This window comes from Onychostoma macrolepis, chromosome 20, assembly GCF_012432095.1.
Source record: "Onychostoma macrolepis isolate SWU-2019 chromosome 20, ASM1243209v1, whole genome shotgun sequence".
NCBI classification, from domain to species: domain Eukaryota; kingdom Metazoa; phylum Chordata; class Actinopteri; order Cypriniformes; family Cyprinidae; genus Onychostoma; species Onychostoma macrolepis.
The window spans coordinates 28,301,700-28,325,548 of NC_081174.1; the positions used below are offsets into that span (position 1 = coordinate 28,301,700).

At 33.2% G+C, this 23,849-nt stretch overlaps 1 long non-coding RNA gene across 1 annotated transcript in view; it reads right to left on the minus strand.

The window, feature by feature from the left end:
- The window catches only part of LOC131527763 (uncharacterized), a 67,383-nt gene that overhangs the window by 31,635 nt on the left and 11,899 nt on the right, over window positions 1–23,849 (minus strand). Inside the window, exon 2 of the long non-coding RNA XR_009267737.1 lies at window positions 11,608–11,670. This is a non-coding gene — a long non-coding RNA (uncharacterized LOC131527763). The remainder of the gene's footprint in view (window positions 1–11,607; window positions 11,671–23,849) is intronic.

Here is a 23,849-nt window from a genome sequence, read left to right on the forward strand (position 1 = left end):
GAGGGACACTTATGAGTGTGGGTTCGGGAGGCCCGTCGCAGCGGGAGCTTGAAATAAATAGTTCTGTCCAATTTGATCCATTAAGGCCTGAAACACAACATAAACAGAGAACTACGAGACCACAGGACTCCACATTTCTACATGATTCATGAGCGTTATCAAAGGTTTGGGATGCATTAATAACTCAGTTATGAATTTACCTGAGAGTGATCAGATTAGAGCTGCACTTAAAGCAATGTGGGTAAAATTCAGACAAGAAAATCAAGTAATTTATTCATGCTTCATATAAAACCTTTATCCTTGCAAGCGCTACAGGTTTAACCAGCTTTGTAAATGATGAGAACAGGGTGTCATATGAACATTAATGTTGAAACAATGTTTCATTTAATTATCTTGAATAATAATAATAATAATAATATGTTTACTACCGTAATTATTCAGTCTATTTATTTACTTATTTGGAAAGTAGTCACATATAGTAAGCGAGATTTAGTCATAAAATTTAGAAATGATTATTATCTATTCACACTTTTTTTTTAGATGATAAGTAGCTATACATAAATAGGATAAATTTCCGATTTTCAATTAAATAATTTCAAAAGAAATATTTGTTTGTTTGTTTGTTTATTCATCCATTCATTTTTAAAGCATTTATTTGGTAAGTAGCCACACAGTGTATAATAAGTGGGATAAGCTGAATTTTCAATTGAATAATTGGAATTTATATATACAGTATATATATATATATATATATGATATAGATATATTTTTAGTAAGTGTAATTTTTATTTATTAATTTATTATTAATTTATTTGGTAAGTAGCCATATATAATACATGATATAAGTTGAACTTTCAAATTTTCAGTAGAAGGATTTATTTATTTAGTTAGTTAGTTAGTAAATAGCCAGATAACTTTCTGAATTTATTTAATTTTTATTTTCGTAAGTAGAAATAAATAACAAGCAGGATACACTGAATTTGGATTTCATTAGAAATATTTGTTTATTTGTGTTTGCTTGTTTGGTAAGTAGCCTTATATAATAGAGATAAGTTGAAAAAATCCAAACATTTCTTAATTTAAATGTGCGCTTGAGACATTATTACTAGACAACAACTTCAAAAAGTTGAAAAAGCAACTTTAAGCTCTTGGTGGCACTAGAGAGTTTAAGGCAGAGACCCTATATTTTACCGTGGTATAAGTTGAAACTGTCCTCTGGAAGTTTACAAAATATACAAAAACTCAACAGCTATTTATCAAATGCAATGATAGACGTTTTTAAGTGTCCCTTAGATACATTTTTTAAAAAGTAAGTGGGCATGGCAGCTACAATTTATATATTGTTAGTATAGTGGGACAATGTGTGTGTGTTTGATCGTACTGTAATCACAGTCTTCCTCTACTAAACAATGAGAAAATTCACATGTGCCGTCCTGCTCTCACTTCTTGTCTGCTTTATTTTCTCTCTTCTCTCTCACTCACACAGTCACATGTATTTCCAGATGGAGACAGCGAGACTGACTGTTTTAATAAAAGATCATAGAGACTTTAGTGGCTTTTCCTACAATATTTGCTGCATCAAAGCAATAAAGCAAGAGACTTTTGCTGCAAACGGACAGAGAGTTTCATCCGCGCGCACACACACACACACACACGCACGCACACACGCAGAGCTGATATTAGGCTTTAATCAAAGCCACGCTCTGTATGTTTATTTTGCGTTGGGTTCAGGCCTGGCAGTGAGGAGTCGAGATGTCTAGATTCTCTCTTTATTACAGTCCTGCTCTTTTCATCTGCTTTATTTTGATTTTTTTTTATTTGTTTCACTTTGCAGTCCTGCCTTCACTGCCTTTGTGCATGTGTGTGTGTGTGTGTGTTGGTTTTGTCTAAAATGAGGAATAGTAAAACCTAAAATGCGCTGGTCTGTTATTGTGATATCCTTTGACAGGTAAACCAGCCCTCTGAATGACATGTCTAAAGAATACAAACCGTGATTGGCCGTGTTACACGTCAGTCTGTCTTTTTGTAAGTATGTGGGTGGTTTTTGGTCAGAATAAGCAGCAATGTGGACCAGACCTTGTGCTGTGAGTCAAACGTCTGATTACACGAGAATTTGAATAAAACTATCCCAGTACTAACTAATTAACTGTTTCTCTTAAAACTATTCAATAGCAAATTCAACTTATCCCATGTATTATATACAGCTACTAACTAAATAAATAACTAAAATAATTCTATTGAAATTATTCAACAGACAATTCAATGTATCCCACTTATTATATAAGGCTACTAACTAACTAACTAATTAACGGTTTCTATTGAAATTATTCAATGGAAATTAAATTTATTCCACTTTTGTATATGGCAACTAACTGACTAAACGTTTCTATTAATTTATTCAATAGCAAATTCATCTTATCCCACTTATTATAGCAACTAACTAGTAACTAACTAAATAAATAATCTTTCTATGGAAATTATTCAAATGAAAATTCAACTTATTGCACTTATTATATACGGCTACTAACTAATTAACTTTTTCTATAACTAAATATCCCAAAATCTCCCATTGAGGGCATTCGTGGACTTGCTCAAATGGAAAAAAGTTTCATAAATAATATAAATAATGTTGTTTTTGTTTTCTAAAAATGCTAAAAGTAATCTGATGGGTTCTGGTTAAGGGTCTGAGTTTGACTGTGGTAATTATAATAAGGTTTATTTAAAAACAACCTTCAAATGTCTAATTTAGACAGCAAATAAATGTGTGTGTGAGTTTTGGCATTTATACACAAACACACATCTGGTTTGCAGTAACACACACACACACACACACACACACGGCGCACATGTGCACGTTTGTATGGATATCTTAGGGAGGACATTGCATAGCCTTCCATTGATTTTAAATATCAGGTTAATGATATTTTCTATCAGCTAACCCAGCCTCTACCCTGTAACTGCATCACACAAACGTGCAGAACACCTGATTTAAATCAAAAACTTCTTTTGGCTGATTTCTAAGCCTTTTTAACTGGTGAGGACCAGTCGAATGTCTCACTAGTGGGTTGTCAAAGTATGGTATTTCACAATATAAGTGAGAACATTTGGTCCCCACAAGTAGTCAAAACAAGTACACACACACTATCAGTGTTGATATGGTGTTTACTGTCACATTATTTATTTGTGATGTTGACACTATATTGCCCTGGGAATAGAAGTGTGTGTTTGTGTGTGTGTGTGTGTGTGTGTGTGCCGCACGGGGTCAGCAGTGGTCTGTGTGAAAGGAACTCAAACAGGAAATGGACACATATGGCTTTGATTTATTGTTTTGGCCTCTTCCCATTCTAATTTCATTACTAAAACACACACACACACACACACATGCACACACACACACGCACACACACACACGCACGCACTCTCTCTTTCCTCTGTTTTTTTTTTTCTGTTCTGTCTCTCTCCAGTGTGCACACACACACAGTTGGATTTCATTCCTCTTAGACTGTGTGTGTGTGTGTGTGTGTATGTTTGTTTGTTCTGGTTGAATTTCTGTTTCTGTTTATAATTCAAAGTGAATCGACCCTACCAATGCAAAAGTCTGAGACAGACAGATGGATGGATGGACAGACAGTATCAGAGTAAGTAAAAAAAATAATGTAACAATTGGAAATACTCACATTTTTAACTTAAAATGAATTTTACTGCAAATATGATGTCATTTTTATTATTTAAATGTCAGGCTCATAACTACTTAAGTTTTCTCAAAAAATAAAAATAAAAATAAAAAATAAATAAATAAATAATACAAATAAATCTACTATGAATTATTTCTATTGAATAATTCTAATGTAAATATTTAGTTAGTTAGTCAGTGAGTAAATAGCTGTAGGTTTTTATATCAAACAGGATAAGCAATGAATAATATTCAAATTTTCTATTCAATTTCAATAAAAATATTTATTTGTTAGTTTGTTTGGTAAGTAGCCATATACAGAATAATAAGTGGGATATGCAAAATTTTTAACAACAACACCAAAAAAATTCTACGCTTGTTTAGTAAATAGATATAAAATAGGCAGAAGTAGTTGAAGAGTGTTCTCGACAACATGATTAAAACATTTTAAGTGCAATTTTGAGCTCTTGGCGGCACTAGAAGGTTTAAGGTAGAAGCCCCACATTTATAGTAGTATAGTAGTAATTTTCTTATCTAAAGCAATGACAGACATTTTTAAGTGAGGCTTAGGTACATTTGAAAAAATCATGATGTTTAATGAAAGAAAGGTTTATGGGAATGTCAACTTCCAAATTTATTATGGATTTAATGGGACAGTGACTGTGATAGATGGATGATTGACAGATGAGTAGGCGGTCCTTCGTTGTTTTGCATTAACACATTAGTGTTTACAATACAATTGCAATGTGATCCAATGAGTTTCTAACTACTCACGAATGTGATATGATCAAAATGCAAAACGTTTTAGAACACGTTTGCACCTGTATTTTTTGCACTGATCACAATTAAAGAGAAGGTGCATAAGCAGTGCTGAATATGAATATGAGTGTTGCTTATTTCTCAAAACACGGTACTTTCTCCACACCTGTACTTTCCTCACACACTTGAAAACGTCTGTGTGTGAACGCACGTACATGTGTGTGTAATTGGGTAGCTGGCCTGTGGCCGTGTTTAGTGTTAATGACTATCATCATAAATGAAGTTTCATTAAGTCATTAAAGGCACATTTCCATCCACTCATCAGTGCTAACCGCTAACCGCTAACCTGTGGGGTGTGACAGAGACGTCGCAAATGTTCCCGGGGGACGGTGGAGGAGGGGGGCGTCTCTTCCTCTCTCCGCTGCGGTGTGTCCCGGTCATCCCTCGTTACACCAACTAGTTTGAACAATCGCTCTTACTGTTATCTAACACTGGGGAGTCATGGGAGTTGGGGAGAGTTAGCGTAGCATTAGCGCAGCGCCTCATTGCCAGGCTAATATTCTCGCCTAAGCCCTTGGATGCTAACGCTAGGAGGGAGGACAAAACGCTATTTAATGTGCCTGGGTGTTCATTATGGTTATTTTCAGTCAAACGGACTGTTAAATGATCACTTTCCTTAATCGCCTCAGTTATGACTGTCAGAAGCGTCACGCCCATTCACGCGCCCACCCCCCAAGATTTCTAAAACGACTGGATTATGAATGTAACTTCCAAAACAAAAAAAATATTTCTGTCTTCGATCATTAAGTTGCACAGTTATTGTAAGGGAAAAAAGTATCTGGCAAAAACAAAAATCAACCATTCATATGTCTAAATCTGAGTCGCCCAATGCCACATAGGCATACATTTTTATATAATTATAAAATAAAATTAATAAAATATTAATATTAATTTTATAGATTGGTTATTAAAACTAATTATATATATATATATATATATATATGTATAAATCTATATATCTATATCTATATATACATATATATGTATGTATGTGTGTGTGTGTAATTTGATAATTATATAAAAGTATTTAAAAGTATATAAAATTATACAAAAATGTGTTCATATATACATTTTAATATATGTAAAAAAATTAATTAAATTTTTATGTTTTATATATTATATTTTAGAATAATTAAATAAAAAATAAATAAAGATCAAACATTTTACATTTTAATTCCATAGATATATATTTCACACATTGTATATTTTAATTTGAACAAATTTTCATATAATTATAAAATAATATAAAATAATAAAATGTGTAATATACACCGGAATGTTTAAAAAAATAAATCATATAAATATACATACAAACATTTATTTTATATAAATACACTTTGTGTTTCTCTCAAAGCTCATGCTATTGTTTGTTGTGGCTCTAGAGAGTTCTCTTCAAAACTAATGTTAAAAAAACATCCCAGTTTGAGAGTTTGATGCTGACTTATCAACCATAGGACGCTCAGAGCCCTGAGGGAGGTGAACACTGCGGGCGTTTGCCAGAGAACTGCATAAAGCGACTGGAATATAATCATTTCAATAGTGATCAATGGGGCAGCGCACACGGCAGGCGATCCACACGCAACAATTGCAGGCGCTGTGCTAAACATCACTTGTGTGCTATTTCTGTGAGCTGATGGAAATGATGTCACGGCCTCTGATGTTGATGAATGTCCATCATTAAAGCGCCGCATTTAACGGGTCACATTTAGTCTTTAACTCATCTTATCGACTCTGCTTTCTGCAATGATTTAATATTGTTCTAGAGCAGAAATTAAAATGTAAATAGGATGAAAAATGACTGACCAGCTCAAATGAAAAATAAAAATCATCAGTTGGTAACATCTGCATGTTCTACGACATTTTCCTCCTCTTATTCGTCTGCTAGGTTTCTTTAGTGTGTGTGTGTGTGTGTGTGTGTTTAAATATTAAAAACACAAATTCAATGTTTTTTGTTATGAAAATGATTAAATACGTTAAATAATTGTTCCATATTCATGAAAATATTCCATGAATGTCCCCATGATAATTGTTCCATATTTATGAAAAGTGTATATATATTTACTATATTTTGTTTTTTATATTTAGATTTTATTTCGGTATTACTTTTTGATTACTGCGTTAAGTTTATAAATTGTGTCTGTTTAATGTTTCTTGCTAGAAAATAACATTTTATATCATGTTCATGCTAACGTCTTTACTGCCAAATCCACAGATGTTAAACATTGAAAATATATCACAATTTTATCTTTGAATTTAAAGCTACACTGTACTTTCAGTCATGAAACTGGACAGGAAATTCCATATTTATTTTTATAGCCATTTCCTCATAGTATTCTGTGGTTGAAATCTGCATTATGAAGCCTTTCTATATCACATATACATATCCAATATCGCATTTCTCAATAATGAATTACAATTAAGGAGGAAATGTCATATGTGTGTTTATCTTTGCGTGAAAGTGTGTGTGTTTGCCTAAGGCCAGCACCGCATTAGAGTCTGTAGTAAATGGAATAATGGGACACGATGAGAAATCCCAGTGTTGAGCAATAAGGTGCTGATGGGATTGTTTAATATCCCAAAGCCGGTAACCAGGTTTACACACACACATACACAGCAGAGTGTGTGTGATTTAATGGCTGTGTTTAATATCTCCTGTAACCAGGTTTGGGCATTTTGGACATCACCATTGGGGCCTCGTAAGTGTGTGTGTGTGTATGTGTGTGTCTTATTGGCCATGTTTAATATCCTCCGTAACCAGGTTTGTACATCACCACTGGGGCTGCCCATATCGCTCCGCGCGAACGGCCCGTCGGAGGAATCTAATATGGCAGCCGTGCCCTCCATCCCTCTCTCTTTATTTCTCTCTCTTCCCCTCCGTCTTTCACACAGAAGCCCAACGCCAATCAATTATCATCTCGCCAATTCCACTACACTGTGATCTATCGCTACGGCAACCGGCCGAGGCACCTGCACAACATCCCATAATTCACCAGCAATGATCTCCTGTCCCATGCCGGCATTTGATTGGTTGAGCCAATGAAGAGAGATGAAACAGCACATAAACAGGTTTTTGACAGGAGCCACACTTCATGAGCCAAACTCTCTAAGAACCAGATTATCTTTCGCGACGGTCACCCCAGTAACTTCAATAGATAGGAAATAAGCATGTTTCTGTAGGACTATTAAGATGTTTTTTTTTGCCATTATTTTTGTTGCAATTGAGCATGTTTCTTCCAAATTCTCATGTATTGTGTCATAAAGCATTTGTGTGTATAATGTGCAGAGAGGATTTTTCATGAAGAAGTAATCACCAATCAAATCTGTTGCATTAATTCTTTGAAAGGTTGCTAGATTCTTTTTTTAAATAAATTAATACTTTTATTTGGCAAGGATGCATTAAATTGGCTAAAAGTGATAATAATAATGCTATACTTACAAATATTTAAGTTACTTACAAAACAGTTAAATGTAATTAAAAATATAATTAGAATTCATAAAAAAATTTAAATATACACTACCATTAAAAAGTATGTGGTAAGTAAAAATTAATACTTTTATTTAGAAAAGACACATTAAATTGATCAAAAGTGACAGTAAAGACATATAATGTTACAAAACTTTTCTGTTTCAAATAAATGTTGTTATTTTTGAACTTTCTATTCATCAGACAATCCTGAAAAAAAAGTATTATGATTTACAAAAAATATTAAGAAGCAATTTTTTAAACATTTATGTATTATATTATATTATATTATATTATATTATATTATATTATATTATATTATATTATATTATATTATATTATATTATTATTTTATTTATTTAAATTTTTTGGGAGCAGCAAATCAGCATATTAGAATGATTTCTGAAAGATCACGTTACACTGAAAATTCAGCTTGCATCACATAAATAAATTACATTTTAAAATATATATTAATAAATAATATATTTTAAATTGTAATATTTCACAATTCTACTGATTTTACTGTATTTTTGATCAAATAAATGCAGCCTTAGTGAGAGACTAAATGCAAAAAAAAAAAAACAGAGACTCATTGTTTTTGGAGGCTGTTATAAGTGTAAAAGCTCCAGAACAATTCGTTACATGGCATTTGTGGCTCAGGCGATTGTCTCAGAAACAGTTGTGCTGAGAACTGAGTGCCTGTGAGCGAATATGGCAGATTTAAAACGGCATATTTCCAGTGGGTCCTGCAGCATTGAGATGAACGCTAATGCTAACAGATAGCTTTCTCCAAGCATTACAGACCTCCTTGGGTTTGACAGACCTTTCCTGTCTAAGTGGGCGGTTCTTGGCCAGAACAAGCAGCAAACTGGACCAGACTTACCGCTGCAAGCCAAACGTCTGGCTACTGTACGGGTGTAACAGTGAGACGGATCGCGAGGGTCTGGAGCCGAGCCAGAATCTGAGAGTCACTGTAAACCCCATCATACAGGACTCATGGTGAAACAGAGCGGCTGAATGAAATACAAAACAATCACAGACCCAGCGTTTCATCTGAGCAGCAGCACTACTTTTGTGAATCAACAGAGAGACCAGTGCGGCTGCCATTGCATTAGAAAGACAGATATTTCACATTTGATAAATAAAGAGATTTAATTAATTTGATAAAATCATAAACAAAAAATTATTTATTTTATTGTGTGTGACTGAAGGTGATTCTTCGTTTAAGGTAACTTTTTAAAGAATTTTTGTAAATTTCTTTAGATTTTTTTTTTTTATATAATTGTATAATTTGTTTTAGAATGTTAGAATTTTTTATAAATTGTGTGCTCCAAGGGCATATTGTTACATTTATTTTTATTAATAAAATGTTATTTTATTTTATATATTTATTTTATTGTGTGTGACTGAAGGTGATTAACTTTTTTTTTTTTAAGTATCATATTTTACTTTTTTAATGAAATGTGTATTTTTATTTTATAAAATTATGTGCACTAAGGGCATATTGTCTAATTAGTTTTTATTTTATTTTTATTATTTTATTGTGTGTGACTGATGGTGATTCTTCATTTAAGGTCATTTTAAAGAAAAATAAGAATGAGAAAATATTATTATTATTATTATTAATAATAATAATAATAATAATAATAATAATAATAATATTTATAATAATAATATTAATAAAATGTTTTTATAAAACACATTTTTAAATTGTAGTTTTATTATATTTTATATATATATATATATATATATATATATATATATATATATATATATATATATATATATATATATATATATATATATATATATATATATATATATATATATATTATAAATCATTGTATATTATATTCTATTACATTTTATGTTATATTTAATATTTATATATTATAGTATATATATTATAATAAAATCATGCTTTGGATAAAATCCTCTACTAAATGCATACATATATAAGCAGCCAAATAAAGCTTTTTCCCCCAATAAATCTATTTGAATCTTGAATCTTAAATCTTGAAATTTACATAGATTTTTTTAAGCAATCATTTCTTTTCTATCAAACAGTCATTCTGCATTCAGTCTGATGCAGCAGCGGTGTGTGTGTGTGTGTGTGTGTGTGTGTGACTGGTATGAAGACGGCTGTGATGTTGATTTGATAGAAATAAAGAGTTGATTTTGTGAGGGAACGTGATGCATATAAGACTCACTCACTGATACAATCAAATGACACGATCTACATGAGTGAACCTGTAATGTTTAATTCTCTCTCTCTCGCTCTCTTTCTCTCTCCCTTGACAAGCTGTTTCATGAGTTAGATTTGATTTGTTGTGTGTGTGTGTGTGTGTGTGTATTAGATTTTATTAAACCTTCTCCCAGTTCCTACATTCATATCACTGTCACTCACATTCCTCAGGCTAAAGAAAGTTATTACTCATCCATCCATCTGTCTCTCTCTTTCTCTCTGTAACAGCTGGTGAAAGAACAAACATTAATTTAAAGGAAGTGATCGTTATCGCATTATTCTAATTTTATATTTGCTACAGCATGCATATGAAAATTGTCTATAATGGTGGGGACTTTTATACTGATCTGCTGATATGTAATGAAATTTGTTTTTTAGAACTTAATATATTTAAACATTTATTCAAAAAATTGTATTATGTTTGAATGTATAGTGGCCTCAAAATACATTTTGATACTTAATTCACACGTATGTATATATCTGTGTCTTGAATGCTGCAGGGTCTTTTCTCTAAACTAACTTTCATGATGATTTTTGATCAGCTGATGTTTTGGTTCTAGGGGATGTATGAAGTCAGTTCTCCTCAGGATCACTCATTATTATATAATGTAATGACAACTGGACATTTTCTTTTAAATGTGGCATTAAGAGAAAAACAGAAAATCGATCATTTACTCCCCCTCATGTCGTTCCAAACCTGTATGGCTTGTCGAACATAAAAGAAGATATTTTGAGAAATGTATCAGTGTGGGGTTTTTTGTTTTGTTTGTCAATGGTATGTCAAAAGCTCAAATTTACATAACTGTTTGTCAAAATTATGCTTCATTAACATCTCAAATGAGCTGGCAGATATAAAAAAAAAAAAAAAAAGATTTTTTCATGCACAATGCAGATATATTATAATTTTATGATAATTTAATTTATACAAACATTACATCTAAAATGACATTAATTTTTTATTGTTTATTTTAATAATACTTAATTTTGTGTATAAATTCTTCTGTTAATAAAACAATGAATATCTTACAACATATTTAATCAAATTTTTAAGAATTACATCCCACTGCAGCTTGAAATAGATTCTCCTCCTTTGAGGACACAGCATGATTCATAATTGATCAATGATCCATAATTTTATAGATGATTGAATGTTTTTTTTTTACTGAAGCTGCAGTGATAATTAGTTTAATGACTCTCTTGGAGCTACAAAGGCACAAAGTACTTTCACAAGAAAAGTTTGTTTGGCACAACTATGAGTAAACGCTTTGATAAAACAGGCTAAAACAGCAAGACGTGGGTAGTGTTCAGGAAACCTGTTTGAGAATAGTCTCTATTCTTTCACAGCTGGCAAACACAACCAAGGCTTTAGGGAAATCACAGAGAAAAGTAAATAAAAATGTTCCAAACCTGTATGACTTTCTTTCTTCTCGTTGTTTGGTTTCCAATGTTCTTCAAAACATCTTGTGTGTTCTGCAGTAAAACAGAAGGTCATAAGTTTTGAAACTAGTGAATAAATGATGACAGACTTCACATTTATGGTTGAACTCTCCCTTTAACAAAGTGACATTTCATTATTGCACTGATAAACTTTTCTAGAATGCTGTTTCATTGTGAGACTGTGTAGTTGCATCATGGTTAAAGTGTTTCTCAAGCAGGATGTGATAGCAATTTAAAATCATTCATTAGTGGATTAAAAAGTGCAGATTTCTTCCATTTACATGAATTTTACACATTACTGCTATACATTACTGGTCAAATGTTTGGAAGAATTAAGACTTTTGTATGTTTTTAAAAGAAGTCTCTTATGCTCACCAAACTGGAATACTGTTAAATATTATTATAATTTAAAATAACAGTTTTTATTGTAATAAAATTTGAAATGTCATTTATTCCTGTGAATTTTCAGCTTCATTATTCCACATTAGTCACATGATCCTTCAGAAATCATTCTAATATGCTGATTTGCTGCTCAAGAAACATTTATTATTATTATCAATGATGAAAACAGTTGTGCTGCTTGATATTTTTGTGGAAACTGTGATACATTAAATTTTTTTGGATTCTTTGATGAATAGAAAGAACAGCAAAAGAACAGCATTTATTTGAAATACAAACTTTTGTAACATTATAAATGTTTAAAAACTTTTGAAAATCTAAAATCTTTGGTAGTTCTTTTTAAATTGCAATAATATTTCACTGATTTTACTGTATTTTTCATCAAATAAATGCAGCCTTGTATAAGAGACTTCTTTCAAAAAAAATATATATATAAATAAATAAAATCTTATTGAAATCTTTCAGAATGAAAGTCTTTCTGTCTTTTCTCATTTGCTGTGCACAGATTCTTCCTCCAAAAACAGGAAGAGATCAGCCTGAGGGCGTTTTGAGTCTGAACAACACAATGAAACTTTCACTACTCCAGTGCTGAACCTCTGCTGAGTACACTTTACATCTAAAAATATATGAGAAAGGACCCCAGCAGTCAGTACAAATCTGTGTGTGTTTGTGAAGAAAACAAGCGCTGCGTTTCGTGTTTACTGACGAGGAATCTTGAGCACAAATGCATCTTGGGAAATGTCCGTTCAGTCAGTGGCAGTTAATCAAATTACCCAGCATCTGTCTTCTATCAGATTCCCTCCATGCTGCTCTTTGGTTTGAAAAAAGGGAGATTTAGAGGAAGTCGGACACTCTGAACTGGATGTTCAGTCTTTACAAACTTCCCAGAATCTCAGTATGAGTAGATCTGACTGATGATGGACGTGTGTGTGTGTGTGTGTGTGTTACTCAGTAATCGTATTTCTCTAAGTAGCCTTAGGCACAGAGGTGCAGATAGCAGCCTGTAAATCATCAGTGTAACTCGCGCACACACACACACACACACACACACATTCAGACAACAGAAGAGAATGACATGCCTATTAGGAGCTTTATGTAGCCCTGAGGCTCACCCACGGCCATGAGAGAGAGAACGGATCACAGGAGAAAGAGAAAAGTGTGTGCTGTCGAGCGTGTGTATCTATATGTTAGTCTTCTGATCAATAATCCCTCCATTTCAGTGGAATGAAGCGTTTAGTGTCATCAAATACAGACCAGCCCCATTCATTTATGCACACACATAAAGCTAATATCATTGGGTTTGGTCTGAGTGGTCTAACTTTTTCAGATTGTTTTGTCCTTAAGTATATAATGGGGAAAAAGGATATAGAAACAATTTTCACTCAGAAATTGATGGTAAATTTCACAATTAATTGCAAAGAAATGGCAAGTAACGCGTTGAATTAAACATGAAATTTTGAAATAGTACCGTAAAACATACTCCAATAATTATTTTATTTCTTCGAGAAATATTTTTCGAAGAAAAGAAATAGTTTCCATCCCGAGCACACATACAGAAACGCTATTAGCTCAACTCTTATGAGTGGAATTAGGAAAATGATTCGTTTTATTGGAACAAATGATTCAAACGATTCATTTGACTCTTTCTGCGCAGAAATCACTATAGTGCTTGATCATGGGTTTCTCAGTGACAGATTCTTGAAGGTAATTTTACTTCTTTACATCGTCATAATTGTTTTTGTAGGGTAATGCTGATGTTTTAAAGTGTGAGTGCTTTTCTGCTTTTATTAGTTGATTTAATGCTTAATAAGCAAGATTCATTTTGTGATTCCAGACGTTTCAAGCACTGTATGTTCTTCAATAAAAACTACATTGTTTTATATATATAAATATATTTTTTAATGACAGTAGCTTAAGTTTTAACTTTTGTGTCTTTATATACTAACAATTCTAAATTGTTTATTTATATGCTCTCAGAAAAAAAAAAAGGTACAAAAACTGTCACTGGGGCGGCATCTTTTTAAAAGGTGCTAATATTTACCATTTAGGGGAAAATAAGTTACAAAGATGTAACTTTTAGCTTTTGTACCTTAGGGGAGTACATTTTTTCTGACAATAGAGCTGCTTTGAATTCTTTCTGATTCCAGACAGGTTTTATTTTGGAAAAGCTGAGCTCTGAGATATGTGGTGTTCACAAACGATTTTACTTCCATAATGTAAGACTTTGTGACATCAACTGAAAAGCAAAGTCATTTCAGGGACAGAGCAAGTTTTTGGCTGCATTTTGATCACAGATTACAAACATTTTTAGTCCAGGGAACAAGAACATATCGAAGCAAGAAAATAAAGGTTGCAAATAGCTTGTGCTTTCCTCTAGTTCTGTGACTTGCTGACTTTTTAAAGGCTGTACACAAACTGTGCAAGGAGAAATTTCTGGATTGAATAAGAATCATATTATTCCGTTAATTATAAAAGTACGGTATGGATTTTGAGTTTTATTGTGTTTTGGCAAAGTACTAACTCATAAGAATTGACTCTTTATTCAAAGAGCTGCTTTGAACTCTTTCTGATTTATGGCAGATTTTCTTTCAGAAAAGCTGAGGTAATGTGGTCTGCACAACTGATTTTACTTCTGTAAAGTTGGATTTGGTACATCATCTGAACAGGACAGTCATCTGTAGAGGCGGAGCAAGTTTTCAGCTACATTTCGATCACACTCAGAAAAGAAGGTCCAAACGCTGTCACTGTACTGTAAAGTACTAATATGCACCCTTTAGGGACAAATAAGGTACAAAGGTGACAGCTTTTGGACATTTTTTTTTCTGAGTGTAGGAACATTTTTAGAATGTATGAAGCAAGAAAATAAAGGTTGCTCATATTTTTTTTTTTTTGCACTTGTTTTGCATTTAGTGCTGCTTAATTTTGTAAAGATAAAATCTGTGTGTGCATGTGTCTTTTGGCTTTTTTAAATTTGTGTTTGTAAAAAAAAATGTGCGTGTGTGTGTGTGTGTGTTGGCTGCAGGGCAGTGGATTTAGTTTGAGAGAGTTAATTGGAGTAATGTTGATACTCACTGACACACACACATTTATTCAGTATTTATTTTGATCACTATATAGTGTATCTGCAGTAGAATTCTAACGACACAGATAAAACAGGAACGGAACGAGTCGACGTGTTTACGTGTGTTTGAGCACAAAGAGATGATGCTGGGAAGGTGTGTGTGTGATGGATTGTGCACTGTGTATTGATAAATATGAGAAGGTTGAGTAATCGCCTAAGGAAAGGGCAAATTAACAAACGGATATCATCACCTCTTCTCATTTCTCATCTCTCTCTCTCTTACACACAGCAGTGCTGCAGTGACAGTATATAATTTAATATTTGGTTTGTGGCCTGTTCTGTTTAGCCCTGTGAAATAAACACATAAATGATCAAAGCATAAATTAACAGTGCCAGCTATTTTTCTCCATAATGCAATATTTTCTTTTGCTCAAGAGAAACAAACACACATTATTATTATCCTATCTCTGTGTGTGTGTGTGTGTGTGTGTGTGTGTGTGTGTGTGTGTGTGTACCTGCATGTCTCTAGATAAACACAATCTGCAGTTTGCTTTTCAAAATGTATTGGATGCAACTGAAATATATATTCACAAAAACAAAAAAACAAAAAACTACAGAATTAAGAATTAGATGGATAAAATCTCTTTGGATTGTGTTTATTAGTGGGTTTTATACGTGCACATAACGGTGCTGATCTCCATGTGACCGGCATTAGAGGGGAAAAAAAACAATGAAAATATTAAATCGTAATTATTATCCAGTAGAACCCCTTACGCTCATATGTGGAAATTAATTAAATATTTCCTTTAGAAAAATATCTCTCCACTCGGCTCAAATTAATATCTTTGGAAATGAGAAAGAAACGCCCGGGGAGCTCTTTCAGTTTAAAGCCTTTTTAAATTGTAATTATTAGTCCTGCATCATGTGTCTAAGCCTGTTTTAAAGCCCATGTGACTGACAGAGCACTTTACATTCAGAAGAAACCAGGAACTCTTTACCTGTCTGATTAAAATCAGGGCTTCTCTATATATAGCCTACTTGTCTCAGATAGATGTGAATTATTAGTGTGATAATTTCACTTACTGTACTACAGTTGCTTTATTAGACTTGCCATTGATTTCTAATAGAAACATAATTATATCAAATTGATATCAATTCAGTCAGTTTTTATGAAGCTTATATGTGATACATCAATCCTAATGACTTGTAATACACCTTTAATCAGTTGTACGTTCTTGTATCTAATTGTAACCATACATTATATGATCATATGTATACCTTTAAATAGTATAATGCATTAACAGCTGATTTTGTGTTATATTGTGTTTTAATGTATTATAGATGTAATCATAAGCCATCATTATGATGCAATTTAACTGTGCTTACAAATATAAAACTTATAAAAGAATTTATAAATATAAATGATAATTATTATAAAATTATAACATTTAAGTTATTATGCTGATATTGTTCATTTTTATGCATTGCACTATAACGAATTAACAGATTTGTTAATGTGCATCTTCAATTATTTCATATTTGATAAATATTATATTATAATATCATCTCTTTAGTATTTGAAAATGAAGTATAAATAGTTTTATCACACATGCATTTTTGTGCATTTGGACAGAAACTGAAACCATCTTTATGCACAAGATCACTCTGATTATAAGGCATTATGAATACTTATAATGGATACAGAAAATGCATAGCATTAATTGTCAAAAATCACACCATGTGTTCGGATGACAGATTTGAACATGCTTTCCTCAACAGGACTAATTTAGGACTAAATTCTAAGAGTAAATAGGCTCTGGTCTGACTGGAGCTCAGGACTGTTTTGAATCTTGGAGTGTCGTTTAGGCAAAAGCTCGTTTGGTGAACTGGACAGATGAGAGTGGCGTGAGCCCTATTAGCACGGCTAATTTCACTCAGAGCATGGAGCGATTGAGTCGAAGCTCCTCTCATCTCTCCTCTCCTCAAAAGCCTTTTCTCCGTGGATATTTAAAACTCCCTCCATTTAACCCGTTTCAAACGGCGCTGCCGTCTCACGCTGACCTGAAAGCTAACAATCGATTCCATTTTTCTTTCTCCTTATCTTCTTTTCTCTCTGTTTTTTTTTCTTTCTCGGTACCTGAGGCAAAGTCTTATGTAAAAACACATTTATTTTTAATGGATTTTTTAATGAATTTTTTAGCTGGCCTATTAATACAGGCATTAATTATGTTACGGCGGGCAGTGAGAGGAGAGAACGGTTTAATCCCGTCCTGGAGACATACGCTGCCAGCTCATCTAAATGCTGGCCAACACACACACACACACACACACACACACAAACCAGCACATGCACACATAAGAGAATCATTAGTTGTATATAATCACACTTGGTCTTGCACATAGAAATTTGCATGGAAAATAAAAAAATAAAGTATATATTGTACAATTAGACACACACACACACACACACACACACACACACACACACACACACACACACACACACATCATTTAAGTTCAAAAAGTCATTACAACATATGTTTTTCCATTACTTTAACTCATCAAAATTTAACCAATTTCAAATTTTTAAGTTACACAAGATTAAACTCATTTTTTTTCAAGTTTCATTATTTTTCAATAAAATTGAAATAAACTCAAAAAAAGTTGACATGAGTTGTAAGGCCAATTTGATTACTTAAAAAATCAAGGAAGTTACAGAACTTAATTTAAAAAAAAAGTTTAAGTAGTTTTTTTAGTGTATTTATTGATGTGAATTATTAGTCATTTAATGCACTACGTTGGCCTGTTAGATTTGCCATTGAGTTCTAAAAAATAAAAAAATGTTAAGCATAAAGCATACATAAGAAAAACATTCTTAATGCCTTATAGTACACTTTTAATCATTTGTATGTTCTGTACAATACATTGTGATACTTACATAATCATATTTATACCTCTAGATAGTATAATGTGTTAACAGCTGATTAAATTTCACCACATTTCATGTTATATTATGTTTTAATGTATTATACCCTATATAGATATATCACAGGCCAGTTTTAGAATGCAGTTTAAAATGAATGCATGCACACACCTGTGATTTAACCTGTGTGCACCACTTTTCATACATAGATTCATAAACACACACACACACACACACACACACACAGAGAGAGAGAGAGCCCTGGGCTGGACACTTAAAAGCCACATGAATAGTGGAAGTTGTGGGATAATCCTGCCAGAGAAGAGAAGCACTCAGAAAGCTCGCCTGCAGGCGACACGCACACACACACACACACACACACACACACGCACCCCGCAGGTCTGGCCTTGGCCGTCTAATGCATCAGGGTGCTGGTGCACAGTGGCTTTGGGGTGTGTGTGTGTGTGTGTGTGTCTGTGTGCATGTATTTTACTTCCTAATGTGCCATTATATATCACAAGAGACCTACAAACTCTTTGTAAGATGGACACGTAACACACACACACACACACACACACACACACATGCATACATGCTCATACATCATACAGCTGAGCTTGGAGTTGTGCGTGGTAAAGGTGTTAATTACTGCTAGTTTAGAATGCTAATTAAATGTTTCAATTAATTATTGTGTTTGTTGCCAAACCCTGCTGTTAATTGGAGGTGGGTGGAAACAGAGAAAGAGCCGTTTGACAGGCTTTCCCAGCGGATGTGTGTGTGTGTGTGTGTGAGAAATCAGCAGCGTGAAGCAACCGTGGAAAGACCTAGAGAAAGACGTGTGTGCGTGTGTGTGTGTGTGTGAGAGAAAGAGAGAGAGTGCCAAAAACATGAAAGACAACAAACACAAAAGATACATAAACAAAAAGAATAAAAGCTGCTTATGCAATGGTTTTTATTTTCCGAAACTAATTAAAATATAGATTTGTCACGAAATATAAACTGTGTAAGAAAAAACATAAAAGTGCATTATGTGTTGATTCTCTTGAATATAATAAACAACGTCAAATAAACATTAAGAAAAAAGACTGACTATACAAAAAACACTAACAGAAATGTAATATTTAATATTAAAATGTAATAGAAATTATATATATATATATATATATAGATACACACACACACACACACACTGTGTGTGTGTATATTTGAGGACATTTACTAGCAATTGAGTGAAAATTGTTTCCATTTTTTTATATATATACTGTTTTATATATACTTATATATACTGTAATAATGTATGTAATACAGTAAGTAGGGTAAATAGTTCTGGTCCAACACTCCTTCTATTTGTAATCATTTATAGCACATCTTTTTGTCCTACCGCTCAGTCTCTAGTTCATTCGTTCATTACTCACTCGTTTACCTCATTTATCTCCATTTATGACACAAAGGCCACTGCGATGAGAGCGAGCTCATCTGTCATTTACACCGGTTATTTGTTCTTAAACATTTTAAATAGACAGTGATGCATGTGTGTGTTTGAGAACGAGAGACAGACAGAGAGAGACCGGGAGAGTAAATCTGTCATGGTGATGGACACATCGACTATCTGAATATGTAAATGAGGTGCTGCTGGAGCTCTGTTAATCCCGCCCCCTGGGCTATTTCCTGTCTGGATCAGGAAGTAGCAAAAAAAATGAAACTCATGATCAGCATTTCTTCTACTGCCACACACACACACACACACACACACACACTTCATAAATATGCATTTACTTTGGGATCATGCTTTGGCCAAAAAAAGTGTTCTGTGCTTGTGTTGAAAAAAGGAGGCCGTGTTATTTTGACACACGAGTGAAGATTAAATTCGGTCTTTCTGTCTGTCATTCCCCGTCTTCCCCTCTCTCGCACTCTTATTTATACACACACCGTGAAATCTGCTCAGATCAATGCATCTCTTGTCATCTCTCTGCCTTTGACGGCTCCCTGGAAAAAATAGTGCAGAGTATACACTGAATAATATGCCTACTGTTTTTAAAAATAGTATATAAAACCATATCTATTATACATTGATAAACAGTATGCTCTCTGTTGTCACATGATCTCAGCTCATAGAGGTCTACTATAGCTATATAAAGCTCTCTGTTCACATTCCCATTCATCTCAATAGCAGTTCTCTGGCATACATGGCAGAAATAGTAAGAGTAGTATAATATGCTATTTTGACTATCCTGACTATCCATTTCATGTTTTTAAACAGCACTCCAGAAAAAGAGAATCAGCCATTTATAAACCATCTAATATAACATATTGAAATACTAGTAATTTATGCTTTTAAATGGTCATGAATGTAAAATAGAGGTAATTTTTGCACCCAGATGGTATTACAAAACCATTTTTGATCCACTTTTGAGCTAAAACATTTGCTTTTGTCAGTCTGAGCAACCAATAAGTCCATAAAGAGATGATAACTTTTGCCTGATTCATTTATGACAAGATCAAGTTGAGACGTTGCATTGTAGGATACAGTTTTAAATGCACCATACCGCACAGCTTTGCAAGCGTAGCTGGATACTTCATGCATGAACACAGTATACTGCGAAAACAGTATGAAACCTAAAAACAAGATAGAACTTGACATTTGTGCTAATAATGGAAATTTATACTTGTATACTATGTAATAATAATAAATTAAATATATTTTATTTCATTATTTTACTTTATTTTATTCATGACCAAAAATAATGACTGTTGTCAAACAGGTTTCCCAAACACTTCCAGCAGGTCGGGATGCTCAAAGCAGTGTTATTTTAGTGTCATTGATATAATATTACAGTATTAGTTAATATTTTGAATTTGAAATTATTTTTATTTTCTGTTTTCAAGATTTTTAAAATCTTTTTTTGTTTAGTTGTATAGATTTTTTTATAGTTATTTTAGTACTTCAACTTAAACAATGTAAATGAGAAACTTTGCCTTGGCAACTAGCTGAAATAAAATAAGTTTAAGGTTTTTTATTTCATTTCAGTTAATGTTTAATGTTTTATGGTTTTAGTTCTGGTAAAAAAAAAAAAAAAAAAAAGGGTTTAAAGCTACTTCACATTAGTTTCCTTGTGCAGATGTGCAGATTGAAATTATTTGTTGAACACTTAACATCTTAAATCTCTGTCCTACATACTGAAAATAAGAATTGTACATAATGGAGGCTTTATGTATTTATTCGCAACTAGTAACAGGATATGTTTCTTTTTCATTTTTTCAGTTGTACTGCTCCAGGATAACCTACAGCAGGTCCCTCACGTTACAGTAGTCATAGTAATGATAACAATAAGCCGCGGGTGCCGTTCAAATAAAAGAAATAAACACAGATGAGATGACAGGTGAGAATCTGAAGTGACTGGCAAATGACTGAGAAGCGGAATGTGAGTTTTCCTAAGATCCGCTGCGTGTGTTTGATCTTTAATCACATTAATCATTTTCATTAATGTGCTGAAATCAGTCTGTCATGATCTTCACTGACTGTCATTCACATGCAAACTCACACACACACACATAACTTTGGCCAGGTTTCCTCTGCGTCTCATCATACTGTTGAGGATCAAAACAGCACACCTGCGGCAATTATCTCTACTACTGTACGTGTGTGCATGTGTGTGTGTGTGTGTGTGTGTAAGTTTGACTGTCTTTGTTCTTTCAAATCCTGACATGACGTTCACCCTAAGGGGGGAGATCCAAGTCTGAGAAATTCCTAAGCCAAGCACTTCACACACACACACACACACACATATACACAGGCAACAACATTCACAGCTAGTCAAGGTAAAAAAGAAATCTCAACGTAAGCACTTCCATAATGCAGGAGCTCATACTTTACACAATCCATTTTGCCCTCGAAAAACAAAAGCAAAAGAAAACTATAATTGGAAAAGAAACGTATAGGTAACTGATGCTTTGAAGTCATTCTGTAACAAAAAAAGAGGAGAATGGAGGTGCGTCCTTATTAATGTAGCGAATCAGTGACTGCAGCCCCGTTCTCTGCAAACTCATCCTTAAAATCAGACACTCTGATGAAACAACATCACTTTGTCACTTTGTGGTCGGCTGAAAACCTTTTGACCTTTAAGTAAAAATACAATGCAAATGTTTGTACCTCCACATCAGGGACAATGTCACAGAGGAGGCCAATTTCAGCAATAACCCTAATTAAAAATCATCATTATTATATTATATTATAACATATAATATATTGTGTGTTACTTTATTGTTAGGTACTTTACTGTTACTGTAGAGCTGAGCTAACATGACCTAACAATGAACAGTTGTTTTTGTGTAATGTCAACAAAGATTAATAAATACTGCAACAAATGTATTAGTTAATATTAGTTGCAGTTTTTTTCAACTGCTTACACACAAAATCTTTACTTGTCACACAATTTATGAAAGCTGACACTCAAACACCAGAACCACACACCAAACCTGCAAAACCACACACTAATTCTCAGCCTTTGACTCAGTTTTTAATTTCATAAAACACTTTGTGCAAAACACAACACACAATTCTTGTCGTAACACACAAAAATCTAACAGGAATTAATATTATGGCAAAGGTGTTTGCAAATGTTTGCTTTTGAGATGTGTTTGTGATATTTTGAATGCAGTGCTTTCAAGAGAAGTGAGGCATTTTGCATTTTGTGTGTGCAATTCTTGGGTTTGTGTGTAAAGTTTTGAAAAAAAAGAGGCAAAGTTTTGAAAATGTGTGAAAGCAGTTGAAAAAAACTGTAATGCATTATTGTAAAGTGTTACCAAATATTTGGGCAAATGCTTAATTATTAAATCAAATGTTTATATTTATGTATTTACTTGTCTCTCACTTTGAAACAGTGGAGAGTTTTGCAGAGGTCTGATTAAAAAGCTTGATTTGACTGGTTGACTTGCTGCTTGAACGCACACTAGTAATCTTTGACTTATACTTCAGTATGTTTTATAATATGTCAGTCATCTGTAAAGAGCTGCCAGCAATGATCTTTGGCAGGCTCTTTAAAACATGCGGATAGCAATCACACTGATTAATCATTACTCACTTTAATCATTAGGATTAATTAAAGGTGTCACTTTCTTCTTCTGTATGCCTGGAGAAAGATTTCTGAACAACGTGAACTTGTGTAAACCTGGAGAAAGGAAGAGCACATGAGTGATTTCACCTATTTGTAACTTGAAATCACACTTATTTCATTCGTTAAAGCAGGCCCCAATCCACACCCAAACCATCCCAGGCCTACAACGGTTCAATGCAAATATATTTCAGATGGGAAGTTAAATGCGAATCATTGCACATTTTTTAAAGAAAACAGATATATGCACTCCTAAATGTGCTGTTCATAAATCCTATTACAAATTCATGATGCACGTTGGTTCTTATTGTGGTTCTCGCTTCTCTCATCTGCGTTTTTGTGTCAGGATGTTTGCATGAATCTCTATTAAGATCAAATGTTTTCCGCAACAAATATTTAAATTCAACAACCAAACATGTTCTGCATTTGATAAAGTCACGCATTAGTTCATAGTACTGCATTAGATTTCCCCCAAGGAGTGATTGCATTTCTCTGGACGCACACTGGCTTTGGACTTTTGCTTCCCTCATGTAAAAGTTGAAAAAGTTTTTCTTTCTTGGTAATCTGCTCTAGTTTTAATCATTCTAATTACATTCATTATTGGGAATCATAACTACTACTAAATGCAGCCCATCTCTGGTGTCCTTCCCACCTTGATTGCATTTGATGCATTAAAGTGATTTGTTTGTTTTAATCTCATTAACATGTTTAGCATGCG